We start from the raw sequence: 21,405 nt of genomic DNA on the forward strand, positions 1-21,405 counted from the left end.
TGATTGATTTGACAGAGAGAGAAAGAGAGAATAAGCAGGGGGAGAGGCAGAGTGGAAAGCAGGCTATCCACTGAGCAGGGAGCCTGACATGGGGCTTGATCCCAGGACTCTGGGATCATGACCTGAGCCAGAGGCAGTTGCTTAACTGACTGAGCCACCCAGGCACCCCTCTCTCCCTGAATTTCGGACTAGTATATCCATAGCCTACTTTACATCCCCACAAATATCTGATAGGCATCACAAATTTAGCAGGTCCCAAACAAACGTCTAATCCCTTAAATCTCTCTCTTGACCACTGTTCAAAAAGTTATAAATGATTTTTCACTCACATACCTTTCTCACATACCTCATCTTCTAACAATTTTCCCATTAAGCAATTCACTGTGAACAAACTAGCCTTCTAGTCTGGAACACATAAAGTATAAGCTCACCTACCTACAAATGCCAAACCTCTTTTCAGTGTACAGTTAACCCTAGAACAAATGGGGGTGAGGCATGTCAACATCCTGTGCATTCAAAAATCCATGTGTAACTTTTTTTTTTTTTTAAAGATTTTATTTGTTGATTTGACAGACAGAAATCACAAGCAGACAGAGAGGTAGGCAGAGAAAGAGGGAGGGAAGCAGGCTCCCTGCTGAGCAGAGAGCCCGATGCGGGACTCGATCCCAGGACCCTGAGATCATGACCTGAGCCGAAGACAGCGGTTTAACCCACTGAGCCACCCAGGCACCCCCATGTGTAACTTTTGTCTCCCCCAAAACTTAACTACTAAGAGTTTACTGTTGACTGGAAGCCTTATTGATAACATAAATAGTTGATAACACGTATTTTCTGTGTTATATGTATTATATATTCTATTCTTACAAAGTAAGCTAGAGAAAATGTTAAGAAAATCATGAGAAAATCCATTTATAGTACTGTACAATAAAACATACACCTATAAGTGAACCCATGAAGACCAAAGCCATGTTATTCAAGTATCAACTGTATTCAAATGACTTGTTCCTACACTCCTTCCACATCTCTGCTCAAATCATCCTACAAAACTGCCTCCACCTTTGCATCATTACACTGCTGCTTCATGGCTCTTCCCAAAACTAAAAAACTGTATTTATCTGCTTCTGATCTTCTTCCCCTGGAACAGAAGACCCTTAAGGAAGAGATTCATTTGTTTACTTCTGTAACTTTGTTTCTTAGAACAGCAGCACATATTGGATACTCCACCAATATCTGCTGAATAAATATCAACTTCCTGCTGACCAAACACAATTCACTGAAACTTATGTTTAAATCAAATTTAAATTTCCTTTTGTATTAGCCTTAATTGGATTTGAGGAATTGATATTCAATCCTTTTTCATGAAAAAAATGAAGAATTACAGAAACATTTTTAATAAATGTTATCTAATAATCCATTCATTATAATAGAAAAGTTTTCAATAAAGAGTACTTTCTTCAGAAGGGATTTATTAATTTGGTCAGGTTCTTTAAAAGACTTCAACTTAAAAAATAAAATTTAAAGAGTACTACTTACATAGATTGTTTTATTTCATGACTTCATAACGATGATTTTAAAAGAAAGGTTTATTTGAAAATTACTTACATCATGCTGTTGAATGTATCATATGCTGCTTACTAAGTATTTCACTTAAACTAATAAACATTTCACAATTAAATATACTGTTCCAGTTACAGAATACTCCCTGTATTATATTGGTCTGGTATTATATGTCAACTCCTTACCAGTAAAAACAAGGTGAATTTGTAGCAATGTCTAAAGGAACAGTTTCTGTTCGGTTTGTAGCACTTCCCTTCTTTCAGTTATATGGGTTGGTACCATTCATTATCTAATACCAATGTTCATATGAATGAATGTTATCTTGTACTCTTGTATCAGTGCTTTCATATTAATGTAGGAAATCTTACACTATCTGTAATTATTTGAATGCAACTTGTACTATAACTATAGCTTTGTTACCCCTGAATTGCATTTGTATGGGTTTTATAGGATATATTTTCTGACCTCATTGAAAGAGATATTTGGAATAAAATTTTAAGATTTCTGTGAAACCCAAGCAGAGCAGTCACCAAACACACACACACACACACACACACACACACACACACGTACCATTATTATAAAAATTCTCCTCCTACCCTTTCTTATAAATCAAGATTATGTAAGACAATATTGACTGTCACATACTAAGTGCCCAGTTCTCTCCTAATAAACCAAATTCCCAGCTTTAAACAGACTCCTATGGAGTGAGGAGAGCAGGAGACCTGGCAAGCCAGTGGGTGACAGATGCTGGAGCTGTATCACCCTGACAACTCCTCTCTGTAATAAATCTGAGAAGCTAATCTCTGCTAAATTGTTAATAGCTGCTAATGAGATACTCTATACTCGGTTACCACTCCTTGACAGTGTATTTGCATTTAAATGAGCCCCTTCTGGAAGGACTCCTTAACCCAAAGAACTGGTTCTACTACTGACTGCTTCAGGCACACTTGGCCTGCTGGCTCTCCTTTCACATTGTCCCTTGCTGAGACTCATGATATCATTAGGCCACTTGATCTCTAACTCCAGAATATCGGAAAGGAAGAATTACAGACCTCAGAGTCAGAAGCAAAAGATTATTACTTTTTTTAAAGACTGAAATAAATAAATAAATAAATAGCTTTCACCTTACTCTAGCCTTCACTAATGAAGTTGTTTGGCAAACTGGTGTATGTCAAGTTCCAAGAAGAAAGATTCAAGCTTTATGTGTTGACATAAAACGTTGCTCATTTATTATTCCTTTTCTTTCTAGTTCCCTTATGCCTCTTGCCATGGTATAGTACCTGAACAGTTAATTTCTCCCATTTTACATCTTTATTTTTGTCTTTTCCCTAGGACCATCAACATTGATTCTCTGTCATGAGTAAAAACACCTGACAAGAGTACTTTGATGGATGAAGGAGCCTAATTATCATGAGACACTGTCTATACCTCCAGTGAGTCTGGCTTCATAGGACAAAAACTATACTAGGAAGGACAACAGACTATGTTCTAGTCCTAAGTCACCGTATTTAATCTCCACTGCTTCAAGACAAACTGAAGGAAAGACTTTGCAAACATCTATTTTTTATTCTTAAGGACAGCCATTGCTCTTCTTATTTTAAAAATGGACAAAGTCAGACTGTGAATGAGAGAATCCAAGACCAGATCTGTTTAACTATAAAATCCCTGAACTTCAGAGTCATCTTAGTCTTCTGGTTCCCTTTGCCTTCCCATTCTCCTTCTCCTTAACATTATACAGACTTTTACCTCTAGCACCTGATACCTACCATACACTGCAACTAAATTATAAATTATTTTTTTGAATATTTTATTTATTTATTTGAGAGCAAGGGAGAGAGAACACGTGCACACAAGTGGAGGAAGGGGCAGAGGGACACGGAGATTCTGCGCTGAGTGTGGAGCCCCACATGGGGCTCCATCCCAGGACCCTGAGATCATGACTTGAGCCGAAGTTAGACATTTAACTGACTGAGCCACCCAGGCCCCTAAATTATAACTTATTAACTACAAGATTTAGCATATTCTCTTTTCCAAGGTATTTAGAACTTTAAAAGAAAATAAGCCAGCCCGAGAGGCCAAGGGTGGCACTTACCAAGCATGGACTCTGTCTAATGCCTGTCATTAAGAACATCTTCAAAAAAAAATAATGCCTGTCATTTAAGAACATCCTCAAAAAACTCTTCTGTGGTTGGGATCCTAGCCTTCTTTTCACCATGGTTCCTTTTAACAATCTGGAGTAGTTTAACTTTTCTTAAAATAACAGTTTTGAGAGCCTGGGTGGCTCAGTTGGTTAAGCCTCCCACTCTTGATTTCAGTTCTGGTGGTGATCTCAGGGTCCTGGGATGGAGCCCTGGAGTAGGTCTCTGTGCTCAGTGGGGAACCTGCTTAGGATTCTCTCACTCTCCGTCTGCCCCTCCCCCTGCGCGCTCTCTCTTCCTCTAAAGTGAATAAAGGCAACTTTTTAAAAAAGAGGACAGAAAAAATAACTTTTAAATTTATAAAATATATATGATTTCAAAAGAAATTAATTGCCAATTTTTAAATGCAGTTATTAAAATACTTAAGAAACAAGATTTGTGATAGAGAAATGTATAGGCATTTAAATTCACTAAATAACAAGCTGTAACAGTGATTCTATTAACTACTATACTCAAAAATAGTGATATTGAGCTAATGAGTTAACAATGATTATATTGCTATACATGTGCACTAGAGTGGAACAATTAAATGGATGAGATTGTTAGAGTCACATTTCTTACTATTTTTTAAAAGATTTTATTTATTTATTTGAGATATATATGAGAGATAGAGCACGAGCAGTAGCTAGAGGCAGAGGGAGGGGGATAAGCAGACTCCCCACTGAGCAGCAAGCCCAATGCAGAGCTCAATCCCAGGACCTGGGACATGACCTGAGCCCAATGCAGATGCTTAACCAACTGAGCCACTCTGGTGCCTCTCTTACTATTATTGTAGGCATTTATGGATAAGCAAGGGGAGGAGCTAAAATGATCTAGGTGTTAATGGATTAGGCTTGAAGGCATTAGTATGAACTCATATTTAGTTCAATATAAGTACTGGCAGTAACATATTGAATATTTATACATATGTACCCATGCATGAGGAATATATATTTCTTTACTTTCTCAGAGAGCCTAAACAAATGGTACCCCCTTAGCAACCACCACACTGAAAGCCCAGATCTTGCTATTATCATCCTCCAGTAAGAGGAATCAGGGCTTCTTGGAGAAATGGCTGATTCTAGGACTGGGGTAGGAAAATACAAGGTGGGCCTTAGCATGGTGTAATGCCAGTAAATAACAAAGTAATAACACACACCCACAGACATCAAAGGAAGTATGTCAAAGGAGCATAGGCGCTGACAAAAGGAACTTGGAATGGCTAAAGCTGGAACAACTTGAACAACAAAATAAAGTGGTATTGGATTATCACTCGAAGTATAAAGTAAATATGCATGACTCTATATTGCTATAAATAAACAATTGCATAAATTAATATTTAGGGTAGAAAATACAATCTCCTGTGCAGGATTCCAAATACTTTATGTGAATACTCTGCCCTCAAGAAGGTAGAGAATAACTCTCTAATCCTTAGGCATGAGCTTCTCATAGTGACTTCCTTCCAACAAGTATAATATGGAAAGAAAAGATGGAGGAGTAACTTTACAGTGGAGAAATCTGAGATACTACCTCAGTCAGGTGATCAAGGTCAACATCAACAGTTGAAAATCATTTTGATAGTATATACTCCTGACGTGATGTTATGAAAATGACACTTTATCTTGTGGTCATCTTCCCAATAAACTATAACCCCAGTCTTATGAGAGAAGCATCAGACAGATTATAGTAGTGAGGCACGCTACAAAATTCTTGACCACGACTCCTCAAAACTGTCAAGGTCATTAAAAACTAGAAAAATCTGAGAAACTATCACAGCTCAGAGGATCCTAAGGGGACATGACAACTATAGGTAGCATAGTGTCCTGGATGGGAGCTGGGAAAAGAATTGAAAACCTTAGGTAAAACCGAAGGAAACTGTGCAGACTTTAGTTAATATTAGTGTAGCATTATTGGTTCATTAATCGTAACAAAGGTACTATACTAATGTAAGCTGTCAATAACAGAGGAAACTGGGAGTGGAATATATAGGAACTATATTATCTCCTTAATTTTTCTGTATATCTAAACCTATTCTAAGAACATATATAATCTATTAAATAAAACAAAAAAAGGTGGTGATGATTTAATTGTAACATCAGCATAGTGATTTTTGAGATATCTGTAAAACCTGAAATAGGAAATTATCTGTGATTTCTGTTGGTGACAAAGTCATAGGTACTCCTAATATTATTGTGGTTCATTGTTTGCATTTATATTTAAATTTATAAATTTCAGTTATAGGTTAGTAAGACTAAAGATGGAACACTCCCATCCAGATTCTACATACCCTTTGATACAAATTAAGAACCTCCCAGTTTATGGTGATATTAATGGCTTAATTTTATGAAATTAAGACTCAAAGACATGAATTAGGTTGCTTCAGCTTCCAAACAACATTCATTCTAGGGCCAAGAATTCTTAATGATTTTTTTTTTTTTAAATTCTGTTGTTACACTACCTACCAATTTTGGAACTGCTAAACAGAGAGATGGGAGCTCTTCATGGATCAAATGTGCCTTCCTGGCCTTGTGCAATGCTCTGCTTATGCTGCTCTTCAAATCCACAAGATAAAACTGGCTTGGACCTACTGAGGGGAATTCCCAAAGTAAAATTAAATGAGGAAATTCCACTCACACTAAACTCTACTGTCAAAGAACCTCTTTACTTGGAAATGACTTAACAATGGGAGAAAGAGACACTGGCGTCACCATAAAGGGAACAAATCCTTGGCCTTTTCTTCCCTTAAATCCCCACACTGGTCGGCAGGAGAAAGAAAGGAAGGGAGGGAGAGAGAGAGGGAAAGGAAGAGACAGAATGGGAGGGCGGGGGTTTAATAGCTGGTGCCCATTTAAAGAGGTTAAGAAGGGGCTTGTATGTGTATTCGCTTACATTATCCTAAAGCCAATTCTGATACATCCTTGCATTTGGGGCGGGGTGGGGTGGGGGAAATACAGCCATCTGTTACTGTGGATTCTGCTTCTTGGCTTCCAAATATTATAGCTGTCACCAGAGCAGCCAGCCCAATTGAAGGGTGGGGGGAAGGTGTTAGAGGCAACATCTGTCCACTAAATGCACCACTAAAGAAGAGAAAAATCCTGGGGCCAGCCCTCTCTGTTTCCTCGAGTGCTTTCTTTGGTCGGTCCTACTTCTCCACTCCTTTGGGAGTTTCCTGTTCTATTACGTAGGCAAGAGGGTGAGAGGTCCCAGCTTTCACGCTTGTGAGTGGTTTGCATGTGTGTATACGTTGGGGGAAAGTAAGGCGTGCCTCAAGGGGCTTAGAAAGATCGACTGCCGGTTTAAAACATTTCCGGAGTGTTTGAATGTTTATCTTAAAAAGACAATCCCAGTCTCAAATTCTGCGAAATGAACAATACTGATAAGAAAAATGAAGAGGGTGGGAAACCCACACAGCCGAATGGAGCTGTCCATGCAGCGGGCGTGATAGGGGAGCTCTCGGAGGAAAGGCGCTATGCAGAGAAGTTTCTCTGGTCCTTCTCTCTCGGTCCACAATCTGGCAACGCTTCCTGCGTAATAGCATTAATAGAAAAGAAACCTAAAACCCGGAGGGGTAGCGGTCGTCGGGCACAGTTTCCAGGAGCCCATACCCGCTGCCGGGAGAGGTCCTTCTCCCCCCGCGACTGGCACGGAATGTGGTGATCCGGCCCGGGGAGGAGGATGACTTCATGCAGCCGGAGCGCGGCGGCGGGAGCAGCTGCTGCAGCCGGCAGGTGGGGTTGGGGCCCGTGGAGCTGACCACGCACTCGGCCGGGCGCGGCGGCACTGCGGCCCCGGGGCAGCGGGCGCTGGGACTCGCGCTGACTGCATGCAGAGAAGGTAAGCAGCCCGGCTATTATTAGCCTCCGCCACGCCGCTTAGTTCTTTCCGCTCGGGTAATAATGGGTTTTGCAATACACAGAGAAGGGAAATAAATATCCTTGCTGCATACTGCAATGGGAAAAGGAGCAACAACTGGAATTGAAATGTTAATCACCAAGTGCTTGAGATTAGAGGAGCGGTGTTACTGGGCAAACAAAGAAGGCGGTCAGCCTCTATACTCTTAAAGATAGTCGACCGTTTCAGCGCTAGACTCGCTTAGGCATTGAAGACTCAGAATGTGGAATAACTGGGAGTTGCACTTTTATCTTTCTACTTCAGCCTTCACTTGGTTATTTTGTTGTTTTGGAGCAGCAGGTCCTTGGAGGCAGCTTGGGGAACTAATCAGAAATCTTTCCTACCTTCCTCTGTCCTCTCCCTTCCTAGTTATCAAAATTGGTCTGTGCCCATTTCAATGTCAAACACCTACTTAAATACTGAACCTTTAGAAAGAGTCTCATATTAGAGGAGAAACTTACCTCCTGGAGTTCAGCTTGGGGTGAGCAGCACTTGTTTCTACCTTATCCCTTCGTTTATCATCTCTCGTCAATTACTTCATTGATTTCCCTGGGATGCCGGGTCCATTCACAGGCCAGATCTTGTCAGATTCAATCCACCACCTCTGCTCCATGACTGATTTTGTCAAGGACCTACAAAGGGCATTGCCCTACACCAGTTTTAGTATTCTCTCTGTATACTCTAACCTGTGTCCTTCCCCCAAATACGTGGCACGAAAAATCCTTCTTTTAACCTAGTACCAACATGGTTCCCGGTAACTTCCTTCGCTGTAGTCACTGCGGCTACAAGAGAAGAGGATTTCGAGGACAGCAGAATCTGTTGGGGTGTCAGAAAGAGGACCATACTTGTATTTTGCTCCCTGTGCATAGGCATAGATGGAAGTACAAATGTGAATGTGTCTATCCAGTTTTCCTTGAAGCTTTTTTGAGGGGGGGGGGCACTGGATGGCAGACACCTACCTTGATAAGCAAGCAGTATGTCTGTCCCAGGATTCCCCAATAACCTCGAAAGAGTTTCCAGAGAGGCTTTCCCCACAAGCATTCAGGAAGCCACTGGAGCTGGCCAATCTAAGCCTCAGGTTATTTGAGCATCCTCAAGTTAGTCTTGCCATTTAAGGGTTCTGACCACTTGTTCTAGGATCTCCCCCACAAACCTCTTGCTACTGAGCTCAAGTGCCTTATTCCTGTTGCCGCCTAGGGATGTACATTTGAATAATATGCTCTGAAATGGGTAAGATGGCTGTGATGGGGATTGCAAATGTGCTACTTTACCAACAGAGAGTATTTGCAATAAGCCAGACTGGGGTGTCTGTGTGCCAATACTCTATTTAACTGGGGATCTTTATCTTTAAATTTGAAATGAGACAGTCTGACTCCATAACCATGTAATTTTATTTTAGCAAATTGAAAGAGGAGCTCAATGAAAAAGAGAGGCAAGGTTTATAGCTAAAATTTTATCTCTGCTTACCTTCCTTTTTAAATATTGCTTTTAGACAAAGATACTAGTTTTGAAAAATCATATTAATTCTGTTATATGCCATTATTGCTTTTCTGAATACAAATTCTTTTTATAAAATACACTTTAGAAGGATTTGAGTTGGTTTCTTTGTCTCTACCTTTAGTATATGAGGCAGAGGGAGTGGAGGGGGTGGGCAAATCCCACTCCAAGTGGCCCACTCCAGGAACTATTCCCCTGGATCATGAAAACCTCAGCACCATTTTTTTTTTTTTTTTAGCATATTGTTGTTGTTATTATGTGTTGAGTGTGGTGTGGGTTTGAAATATTAAAATTTCAAGATTCTATAATTTTGAATCAGGCACAGCACACCAAATAGAAAAGGAAACAAAGAGCAAGAACAACAAAACCCTTTATTCTACCACCTTTCTTTACTAATCTTAAAATATTTAACTATATAAATAATTATTCTGAATAATAAGTGATAATAAATGTTAATATGATAATTCACTTTTAAGAAATTATGAAGTACAGATTAGTATAATTGACCTTAGGTATAGTAAAAATTTCTGTAATTTGAGTTTTCTTCATGTTGACTATTAGTGCATGAGAATATCCTAATAATAGTTAGAAATTGAAATTGTCTATTACTTGGTTTCTGAAGAAACTGAATTCTTTGAGAAGAAATGGGTAAGAATTAGGGGACTAGTACTGCCTAAACTGGCATCATACCTGCCAGTGATTTTATAAGGGAGATGAATTCACTGAATTATGGACCTACATTGGAGAAGCCTTTTTGGGAAGGGAGAAAATAAGTTAGAAAATTTAATTTTTCATTTCAGTGCAACTGAGAAAGATAAATAAATTTAAAGGATTTCTGAATTTGGACTTTCTTTTATTGAAATAAAACAATTTTTCTGAGAAAAGTGTCTAAATTCAGAGCCCTAAGAAGAAATATATGTCTGACTTCATGACTTCATAACTGAAATTGATTTATGACTTTATATCCTTTTCTTTAACTGTTTCCCAGGGAAAGGAAAAATTAATTGCCTGGTGTTCAAGAGATGGAGGAGGAATGAAAAAAAAAAAGGGATGTGCACTATTAGATGCTGAATGAATTGCAGACATTTTTGTAGGTTTGACAAGATAGAAGAAGTCAATCTACTGCTTTCTAATCACATAAAAAAAATTTAGTATGGTGTGTGGTCACTGTTATCCGTAACTTAGTAAAAATTTAGACATCAAAGTTGACCTCATAAAAAAAAGGCATTTTCTGACGCTGTCTTACTGCCATTAGCTGCAACTGAAATAGACTTATTTTGAGATTTTGAAAAATGGAAAAGAAAAAAAAAGTAGAAATAATAAAGCTAAAGAAGGGAATTTATATTTACCCAGTGTCTCCGCTGCAAATAAGTAGAAAAAGTGCAATTTTGAAAGTTGTCAGTGCTCTCCTAACTGCCAGATTTATGTAATATTTCACCTTTTTCATTATGTCTTTATTTTTAAGTTCTCATCCATGTTCTTTTTAAATTAAGTATTCATGTTTAAGTATCATTAATAAGTAATATGCATCAGGAACTGAGATATCTCTTTATCTAGTTTCTCACTAATCCCCTTAAGCTATCCTGTGATCAGCCTAAACCAGCTGGTCTTGATTTCCAGTTTGTGCCCTATGATGTCACGCCTATATGTCTTCATCTGTTGCTTTCACTCACCCCATATATGTTGAAACCTTGCTCACATCAGACACTTCCTCTTCCATAAAGCTTTCCCCATACCCACCATCCTCATATCAGGATGAGGATATGTCTAAATTCCTATTGCACATTATCTTGGTCTATTCTTTAGTGTGAACCAATGCCTTATTCTCCTAAAATAGCTTTGGAGAGCATGTTTGTGACTGACAACCTTTTATTACCTGCAACTCAGAGTACAGTGCCTAGCTATGTACAGTTCTTCCTTGATTTACAGTGGGCTTACATCCCAATAGACCCATCATAAGTTGAAAATACCCTATGTCAAATGCATTTAATGTACCTAACCCACCAAACACCATAGCTTAGCCTAGCCTACCTTAAGTGAGCTCAGAACACTTGTATTGGTCTGCAGATGGGCAAAATCATCTAACATGTAGCCTATTTTATGGTAAGTGTTGAATATCTCATGTAATTTATTGGATACTATATTGAAGGTGAAAAACCGAATCTTTACGTAGGTACAGAACGGTTGCTAAATGTATCTGTTGTTTGCCTCATGGCTGTGTGGCTAACTGGGACCTGTGGCTTGCTGCCACTGCCCGGCATCAGGAGAGATTACTGTACTTCCTGCTAGCCTGGGAAAAAATCCAGTCAGAAATTGAATTGTGGTTTCTACTGAATGTATATCTCTTTTACATGATCATGAAGTTGAAAAATCATACATTGAACCATCATAAGTCAGGAACCTTTTGTATATGCATAGTAGACATTCAGCAGTTTGATTTTAGTGAAGAAATTGGTTATTATTTCAGGGGTATATCTCTACCCACTCTTTACCATCAGGCAAGTTCAACTCCCAAACTGTGTGCAAGTACTGTTTAGTTTTAAAAATATTTACATAATAATAAATATAGTGAAAGCACATTCAAATAATTATATTCAACAAAAGTTATTGTGAGCTTACAGGTCATTCAATGTATATTAGCTCATATATATTAAAAATATGATAAGCTTAACAAAACAAAACACAACTTTTAAAAAAAATTATTTATTTATCTGACAGAGAGAGAGAAAGAGGGTACACAAGCGTTCACAAGAGCACACATGGTGGGGTGGGGTGGCAGGCAGGGGGAAGGGGAGAAGCAGGCTCCCTGCTGAGCTAGGAGCCCAATGCAGGACTCTGTCCCAGAACCCTGGGATCAGGACCTGAGCCAAAGGCAGACGCTTAACTGACTGAGCCACACATACATCCCCAAAACAAAACTTTATGTTTTTAAAAAGATTTTATGTATTTATTTGAAAGAGAGAGAGAGCATATATAAGCACTTGTCCAGTTTCAAGGCACTCTGCCAGGTACTTTCATCCATGAAATCAAATTTCAGGCTTCTATGCTAATTTTACTTTAGGAAACTGAGACTCAAAGATTCACCTAAATGTTTAGCAGACATTCCTTCCATGTTACCATGCTGCTCTTTGAAGTGTTAAGAGTGAAGGAAAGCATTATAAAAACACAAGGTCAGAGCTATCAGAGTCATTTAAAAATTGTTTTGTAATTAATTTTTCCAGTGTTTCTTAAACTTTTGGGCCTTAACATCCCCTTTGATAATTCAGTAAAGGCTATGCATCCACTCCCCAAGTATATACACAAACACACACAAATACACATAGCATTTTGCATACAATTGCAGGTGTTTAAGGACCCACTAAAGTACTCCTCAGCAAATGGTTTAAGAACATCTGCTCTGGGTTCACTTTAACAAGATGTGTGTCCTTTATTAGCCCAGACATTTTTGGTACTTGAAACAACATTCTCCTTCTATTCTTCTCCCAGCTTTAGAACCCAAAATGAGAGCTCCTCATTATCACTGGCACAAAGGCAGCTAGATGATTCGAAAACAAGTAAGTGCCAGTGAGAAAAGTGATTCAAAGAACCCTGATTCATGGAAAAGGAATCCCAGAAGGAGTTCTGAATGTTACACATTCCAAATGATTTATTTAGGGTTTTCCAATCAAAACCATTTTTTTATAAAAAAAGAAACAGTTCTAGACTTAGAGTAGTAGTGCCAAATATGTATAAGAACATTGCCAGCAGTTGAGCGATGTAGGCTCCTTTGAAACATATTCAGTTTTCTTACGATGGATGTATGTTTGCCTCAAAGTTACTATTTCTTTCTGGTGACGCTGTCTGCAGTAATGTATTTGCTTTTGCCATGTTAAGGGGAGAATGAGAAGTTATATTCATCCCTCCTAAGTTATAAAACAATTGCCAGCATAAAAGTACATTAAAAATTAACTGATACCTGAAGAAACCAGTACTAGCTAGCATGGTTTGCTGATGCTAGTATTCAAAAAGAAGTGTGACAACATTAATCTAGAAAAAAAACAGATATGGAGAGAAAGAAAATTCAAGGGGCCAACTTAAGCTTTTGGTTTACCTACACTTCCCAAAATATGATAATACCTGCATAAGCTCCTAAAATAAGGGCAATTTTTAAAAAATTTATTTCATACAGAGAGGAAGAAAAAGAGAGAGAGCAACAGATTGGGAGGGAGCAGCAGAGGGGATAGGGGAAAGCTAGCTCCCCACTCAGCAGGGACCCCAATGCGGGAGTTTGATCCTAGGTATCCCAAAATAAGGGCAATTTTATGGAAACTTGATAATGTGCCCAATGCAAGGTAAATTTATACTTTATTTTATAGTGGATTTTTATTTTTTATTATGATAAAATAGAAATAACAAAATTAGCTGTTTTAAGCATTTTAAAGTATGAAATTCACAGATATTAAGTACATTCACTATGTTGAGCAGTTTTCACCACTATCCATTTTCAGAACTTTTTCATCATCCCAAACAGAAACTTTGTACCCATTAAGCAGTTACCCTTCATCTCCCCACCTCTCAGCCTCTGGTAAACTCTATTCTACTTTCTAGGTCTATGGATTTGCCTATTCTAGCCACCTCATATAGTGGAATTATACAATATTTATCCTTTTATGTCTGGTTTCTGTCACTTGGCATAATGTTTTCAAAGTTTATCCATGTTGTAGCATGTGTCAGAATGGCATTGCTTTTTAGTTTGTTTGTTTTTAAAAGATTTTATTTATTTATTTGAAAGAGAGAGAGAGAATGAGAGCTCCAGAGCATGAGAGGAGGAAGGTCAGAGGGAGAAGCAGACCCTTGCTGAGCAGGACTCCTGCTGTGGTACTGGATCCAGGGACTCCAGGATCATGACCTGAGCTGAAGGCAGTTAATCAACTGAGCCACCCAGGCGCCCAAAATTGCATTACTTTTTCAAGCTGAATGATATATATGTGTGTGTGTGTGGGTGGGTGGGTGTATATATACATATACACACCTACAGTGTTTTTTAGTTGCAAAATATTTTCAGTACATTGCCTATTATTACATTGATGATATCTAGCACAAAACACTACCATATCACCTTTAGTAGAGGCCTAATATGTACAGAGAATGTCCCATGATTTTATTAAATGAAAAACTGATAAATATTAAGTTCCAAATTATTTTTTGATTTCAAGGTATGTGGTAATGGACACAAAGTTGCCCATCTTCATATGTTAGTGCTTTTACTTTTTTGCTTTTTTTTGTTGTTGTTGTGAATGGTTCCAAGACCCAGGATTGTTGCTTTAATTTTTGATGAAGAAATTCATGGTGTGGTATTGTTGGGTCAGAGACAATACATGAGCGTTTATAATTAGAAAAAGTATGTTGACTATAAAAATCATAAACTTCTTCAACAGATAGTACTTATGTATTTTCTGCAGCCATTTCTTTTCTTTTCTTTTTTTTTTTTTTAAGATTTTATTTATTTATTTATTTACAGAGCGAGATCACAAGTAGGCAGAGAGGCAGGCAGAGAGAGAGAGAGAGAGAGAGGGAAGCAGGCTCCCTGCTAAGCAGAGAGCCTGATGCAGGCCTTAATCCCAGGACCCTGGAATTATGGCCTGAGCCGAAAGTGGAGGCTTTAACCCACTGAGCTACCCAGGCGCCCCTCTGTATCCATTTCTATCTTTAAAATGAATGCATGTAATATAAGGGAATCCATTTACTATGATTTGAGCAAGGAAAGATTCTCACTTTTTTCATTTCTGTTCATGGAGGAAAAATATTATACATAAGTCTTGACAGATTTCAAGTCTCTCAACACATTTTATCATTTCAAAGATATTACAGAGTACATCACAGATGTCTGTCAAGTCTTACAACAACAGTGTAGAAAACTAGAAACATCTATATCTAGGTGTGTGTGAGAAGTGTGTTTGTGTTTTAAGCTCCAGCAATAGGTCATTTGAATCCAGCCAATTCTAAAGTTTGGTCTGTTTTTTAGTTCAAATATATGTATCTGCATTATAGTAAATCTTTTATTTTGTTGGTTTTTTTTTTCTTTAGTTTCTTTTTAATGTAACCATTTTAATTTATCCTGAAAGGAGTGTTGTATTTAAGCTAAACTACAGAATATTGGTACATATGAAGAAAAACAGAATTGGCAAAACTTTTCACTACCCTTCTCAGAAGATTATCTTGATTTGCATTGTCCAAGAGGGGAGAAACAAAGAAGCTTGCTGGGGGATTGCATCATGTTGTACCCGAATTAGACATTAACATGCTACAATGTCAAGGATGAAGCAACATGTTTATAACATATATTTTTTTAAAGATTTTATTTATTTACTTATTTGTCAGAGAGAGAGAAAGTATGCTCAAGCAGGCAGAGTGGCAGGCAGAGGAGGAGAAAGAAGCAGGCTCCCTGTTGAGCACGGAGCCCGATGAGGGACTTGATCCCAGCACGCTGGGATCATGACCTGAGCCGAAGGCAGCGGCTTAACTGGCTGAGCCACCCAGGCATCCCTATAACATATTTTTGAAAAGCTGCTTAAAACTGAAAGATTGCAAGAACATAGATAGACATAGCGTAGATATTTCACAACAGTATTTTAAGGCATGTTTTTTCTTTGGTTAATTGGGATGGAGAACCTATTAATAGGCATTTCTCTATGATTTACTTTTGTCTTTATTTCTGCCTGATCAAATCTTCTTTTAAAAACAGACATGAAACAAATAAGCATTCTGACCTTTACCTAAATAAGCAATAAGAAACGCACATCTTAATCAATGCACTGCCATGTTGATGAGTCTGAGGGTAGAAATATTGGGTGTTTTGGTCATTGCACTCATAGCAGCAGTACAACCCACTTTGTTCCTTCTGTTGTATACTGCAGAATCTGACTGCATAAACCAAGAAGTCAGTGATCTTTAATGCCATTTCTTTCTTTTCTTTTTTTTTTTTTTAAGATTTTATTTATTTATTTGGCAGAGAGAGAGACAGCCCGAGAGGGAACACAGGCAGGGGGCATGGGAGCGGGAGAGGGAGAAGCAGACTCTCTGTTGAGCAGGGAGCCAGATGCGGGCTGGATCTCAGGAGTCTGGGATCCATGACCTGAGCTAGAGGCAACTGCTTAACAACTGAGCCACCCAGGTGCCCCTTTAATCCCATTTCTAAAACTCCTCTCCATGATTTTTCACACTCAGGTTCTCTCATAATTGAAATGTAGTGAAAAACAACCAGGGTGTTAGTACGCTCTATCCACTAACAAAACTTAATCTTGCTAGAACTTGTAAAAATAATGTTGCATACAAATTGGTGGATACCCAGTGGAATCAGTGAGAATAATCTGTCAGACTCACCAAGTCCAAGTACAGATTTGAAGATGGTCAAAAAAATTTTTTAAAAAATTTATTAATTTATTTAACAGAGCATGAGCCAGGGGGAGAGGCAGTGAGAGAGAGAGAGAGAAGCAGACTCCCCCTTGAGCAGGGAGCGGGATGCCAGGCTCATCCAGGAACCCTGTGATCATGACCTGAGCCAAAGGCAGATGCTTAACCGACTGAGCCACCCAGGCACCCCAAAGACTGTCAAATTTTAAATATTGTGAAGATATAAAAAGATTTAAAAATTTTTCCTCTATAGTAATATATGAACATTTTAGAAAAGTATAATTACACATGTGGGGTTTATTTAAGATAACCTCACTGGAGAACAATGCACTTTTAAAAGGCTTCATTCTGAAAAGACAGCATTCATATTTTTTTAACTACTAGCCTCCAAAACAAATTGTGACAGATCATTGTTCATCCAAATTAATCTCTCATATTGAAGTTGGTTTTTCTTGGGGAAACTGCCTTCAACGAATTTGTGCTTTTCTGCAGTGGATCAAGCCAAAAAGCAAGAGGGCTAACATTCTTATGACACATCCATATTTACTAGCATTTTCAAATGATTACAGTCTTTTAATAACCTGAGAATTTCCATTGATAAAAGTTGGTCAAGACATGGCTGATGCTCCTGTAGAAGATAAATCTGAATTTCATTTTTTATATCATCTCCGTCTTAGAGAATAACCTAGGATTGCAAAGCCAAGCAAAGCATGAAAGAATAGTATTTTATAAGTAGTACTATTTTATAAGTAGTATTTTATAAGTAAGTATAAGAGTATATTTTAAGGGGCGCCTGGGTGACTCAGTGGGTTAAAGCCTCTGCCTTTGGCTAAGGTCATGATCTCAGGGTTCTGGGATCAAGCCCCACATCGGGCTCTCTGCTCAGCAGGGAGCCTGCTTCTCCCCCTCTCTCTCTGCCTGCCTCTCTACCTACTTGTGATCTCTGTCTGTCAAATAAATAAAAAAAAAATCTTTAAAAAAAGAATAAAAAAATAAAACTAAAGTATCAAGAGCATAAAAATTTCTGCAAGTCAAATGATTAGTTTCATATTTGGCTTTATAGGCATTTATAAAATATTTGTTGAACAACAAAATAAATCAATACAATTTAGTTTAGAAAGCTGCCCCCAACACAAAGTAATTGGCATTTTACACATGTTCATTAGAGTATTTTTGTAGGTGTGGTGGGGATGAGTTATGGATGAAATTACCCTCCCCTGCTTCTTACTGCTAAACCATACTCTCTTCTCTCTGAGGTTTTGATAAGGTGGGAATTAGAAGTGATGCATATTAAAGCTTGAGATATATCTAGTAAGCAGTTTAAGACACTCAACCAAGCACAGTCCATTTACCCAGGACAGAAGAACATGACATTACTCTTCTTCATTCAACTACAATGAATTTGGACTTTTAGAAAATTCATCATACAAGATACAGATTTTTTTTAATTTTAATAATAATAAACTATTAGTGGTTCTCTTTTCTCCATACCTTTTTCAATCTCATTTTTTATAAAGAACACTGTTCTGGAGAAAGCAAAATTTCAGTTGATTGAAAGCATTTCTACCTGTATGCAGGTTTGAGATAATGGTCTTGTAACATTTCACTGGAGCTTTTTGAAGTCACTATTTCAGCACAAAAATTAAATCTGACACTAAAATGATCTGACGCTAAACAGTTCATTGAATAAATGGTGGAAAGTTGGCATCTTGTTTATTATTAAAAAAAAAAAAAAAAACTAACTTGTTCAAGCCAAAAACTTAAATGTTTCAATTTCCCCTTAATAAATAAAAAGGAAAATGAAATACCATGGCAGTAGAGTGTTATGAAAGCAAAGAATTGAGTTGATATCAAAATGTTTGAAGATAAAATTAATGTTTTTTTGTACAGTTAGATAAAATTTTACTGAGAGCTCTCAGGCAGCTTTTGATCACTTTCAAAATGAATCAAAATGCTCTAAACAGCATCTTCAAAGTATGCTGATCACTAAACCTTCCCCTTCCCTTTGTTTGTTTTAGAAGTTTGGGCTACCACTTATGTCTAAATCATATATTTTAAGAAGTGAATGTGAACTTTGAATCCTAGCTAGTTTCAGTCCCACCTCTACGATTTACTAGCTATGTGACTTAGGGTAAATTACTTAACCTCTGTGAGTGGTTTCTTGGTATTTAAAACAGGAAAATCACAGAGTTTTTGTGAAGATTAGAGAACATAAAAGAGAATTTAGTGCAGTATCTGAAACATTGTAAAGATTAATAAATGTTTCCAATTTTTGTCCTTTTTATTCTCCTGGGAAACTTACAACCAGACCTCATTACCACAAGTTTTCCCAAATGTTTATGAACTCTTTTTTCCTGCTTCTCCCATGTTAGTTAAACTAAGCTTTGAAATGACCCGGAGCCTCATGGGAAGATGTCTCTGTGCAGGTAATGCCACTGGTGGGAGAGGTTGAAGCCAACACAAAGCAAAATTGCAGGAGCTCTAATCTGGCAGTAGCTGGGGGAATGAGACTTAGTTTCTATTTTTAACTCTGTAAGTAGTTGATTGGATGAGCTGGCAAAAGTCAGTTGGCTATTAATTCTGCATCTTATTTTTTTTTTTTTAATTTCCCCATATGTCTAATCACTCTTGTCACTAACCCATTACAGAAATGCTATTAAGGTTGTGAGTAAGTGTGTTGATATCAGAAGCAAGTGACAGATAAAATGGGGAGGCTTCCTTACTTAAAAGCAACAGTTGACTTTTGGTGGGGGGGAAGGTAATACAGTGTGAAGGTTCCTGGGAGAGAACAACTTTAACTTATAAAGAATTTTTAACATTCACTTCCACTAACAAAAATCTTTGAAGAGTCACTAATTATCTGCCTTATACTCAAATATATATACTTGGTATATTATTTATATATATATATATGTATATAAATGTTATATAAATACATATATTTATGTATAACAATTGAAGAAGTTTCTCATTATATCATTAAATTGTTCAAAAGGAAAATTATTATTATTGTTATTATTTTTAAAATATTTTATTTATTTATTTGACACAAAGAGAGAGACAGCGAAAGAGGGAATACAAGCAGGGAGAGTGGGAGAGGAAGAAGCAGGCTTCCTACCAAGCAGGGAACCTGATGCAGGGCTTGATCCCAGGACCCTGGCATCATGATCTGAGCTGAAGGCAGGCACCTAATGACTGAGCCACCCAGGTGCCCCCAAAAACGAAAATTAACTTGTAACTCCATTGTATATCATATGCCAAGGACTCTTTGGTATGTAATATCTATTTTACTGGAGCTCCAAGAATTTAGAGAGAACATACAAGTATTTTAATATTCAGAGTCTTGTTCATTCCTAGGCGCTATTGATTAGAGTTGATCAATAGCAACACCTTTAAACTGAAATAAAAACATCAAGCCTCAATTAATGTGAAAACTTGAGTGGAAACACCTATGAATCACCTATAAAAACTGTATTATTAATACACAAATGGGCTTTAGTATGATGAATCTGGGGGCTTAAAAAGCACACAGTTTTACATTTCTTAAAAAGATTTATTTATTTGTTTGAGAGAGAAAGAGTGCATGCATGTGGGGAGGGTTGGTTAGAGATTGAGGGAGTGGGAGAGAAAGTATCCTCATGCAGACTCCCTGCTAAACAAGGAGCCTGATGCAGGCCTTGATCCCAGGCCCCAACCAAGATCATGACCTGAGTTGAAACTAAGAGTCAAATGCTTAACCAACTAAGTCATCCAGGTACTCCACAGGGTTAGGAATTTTAATTCAGTATGTAAATATGCTAACTTATGTTAAAATTTCTGTAACTTTAGGGTCAAATTAATTTGAAAGTTATTGGTGTTATTTTTCTGGTTTCTAATAACTGCTGTCTCAAATAAATGCATTACCAAGACAAAAATATCCCTGGTTTAAAGTTTCTGCCCAATTAATCACATACTGGGATGTCTCTTGGATATCAGTAAAATGATATATTTTACAGCAAGCCTATAAAATGACTTTCCACTTGCCAGGCAACCTTCAACAATAAAATATACCTGATATTCCAATTTTGAAAAATCATTATACCACATAAATGTTATCTTAATAAATAGCAGGTGACTATTAAGGTTTAATCATTCTCCAAATACCTTTTACCAGTTATTAATAGAATACTGAGTAAGCAGCAGTTCTGTAGGTTTTATTCAGATTTTTATTTAGACTCAAGTGTAATCTGTATTTCCTTTTCTTTTTTCAAGATTTTATCTATTTATTTGAGAGAGAGAGTGAGCGACAGAAAGAGAGAGAGAGACCTTGAGCTGGGGAAGGGAAGAGAAGCAGGTTCCTGCTGAGCAGAGAGCCTGACATGGGATTCGATCCCAGCACCCTGGGATCATGACCTGAATCGCAGGGAGACACTTACCCAACTGAGCCACCCGGCGCCCTGTTATCTGTATTTCTATAGTGCTTTTATATCTACCATCTCACTTAAGGAGAAGGAAGCTTTCTAGGGCTTTTATGTTGGCTTCTAAGTGGAGCATTCTTTAACATTTTTCATTTAAAAATACTATATAAAAATTTATATGGTCTCATTAGATATAAATATTAGAAAATCTATGGAACATTTAAACACTCAAACACACAAAAACAGGGATATACTTGAAAACATGAATTTTTAATGTGTTTATTTAGGTTATCTATGTTGAACTTTATTTCATTAATAGCTCACACAATAACCTTCTCTGTTAATTATTTTAAGATCCGGAAAGTAGGAAACAATATAGAAACTAACTAAAATTTCCTTTTTGAAAAATGTTAAGAAAGAGTTAATGTTAATGTTAAGAAATGATAAGAAAAGAGAAGAATATTAAATAGTAAATGAAGCATATTGGTTTT

The 21,405-nt window shown here is 37.5% G+C and overlaps 1 protein-coding gene across 1 annotated transcript in view; it reads left to right on the plus strand.

The window, feature by feature from the left end:
- The first annotated feature begins 7,437 nt into the window (after window positions 1–7,437).
- The window catches only part of PKIA (cAMP-dependent protein kinase inhibitor alpha), a 92,444-nt gene continuing 78,476 nt past the window's right edge, over window positions 7,438–21,405 (plus strand). The window contains exon 1 of the mRNA XM_059394757.1: window positions 7,438–7,571. The gene's annotated coding sequence lies outside the window, so the exon portion shown is untranslated. The remainder of the gene's footprint in view (window positions 7,572–21,405) is intronic.

The sequence above is a fragment of the Mustela nigripes genome, chromosome 3 (genome assembly GCF_022355385.1).
Source record: "Mustela nigripes isolate SB6536 chromosome 3, MUSNIG.SB6536, whole genome shotgun sequence".
Taxonomy (NCBI): Eukaryota; Metazoa; Chordata; class Mammalia; order Carnivora; family Mustelidae; genus Mustela; species Mustela nigripes.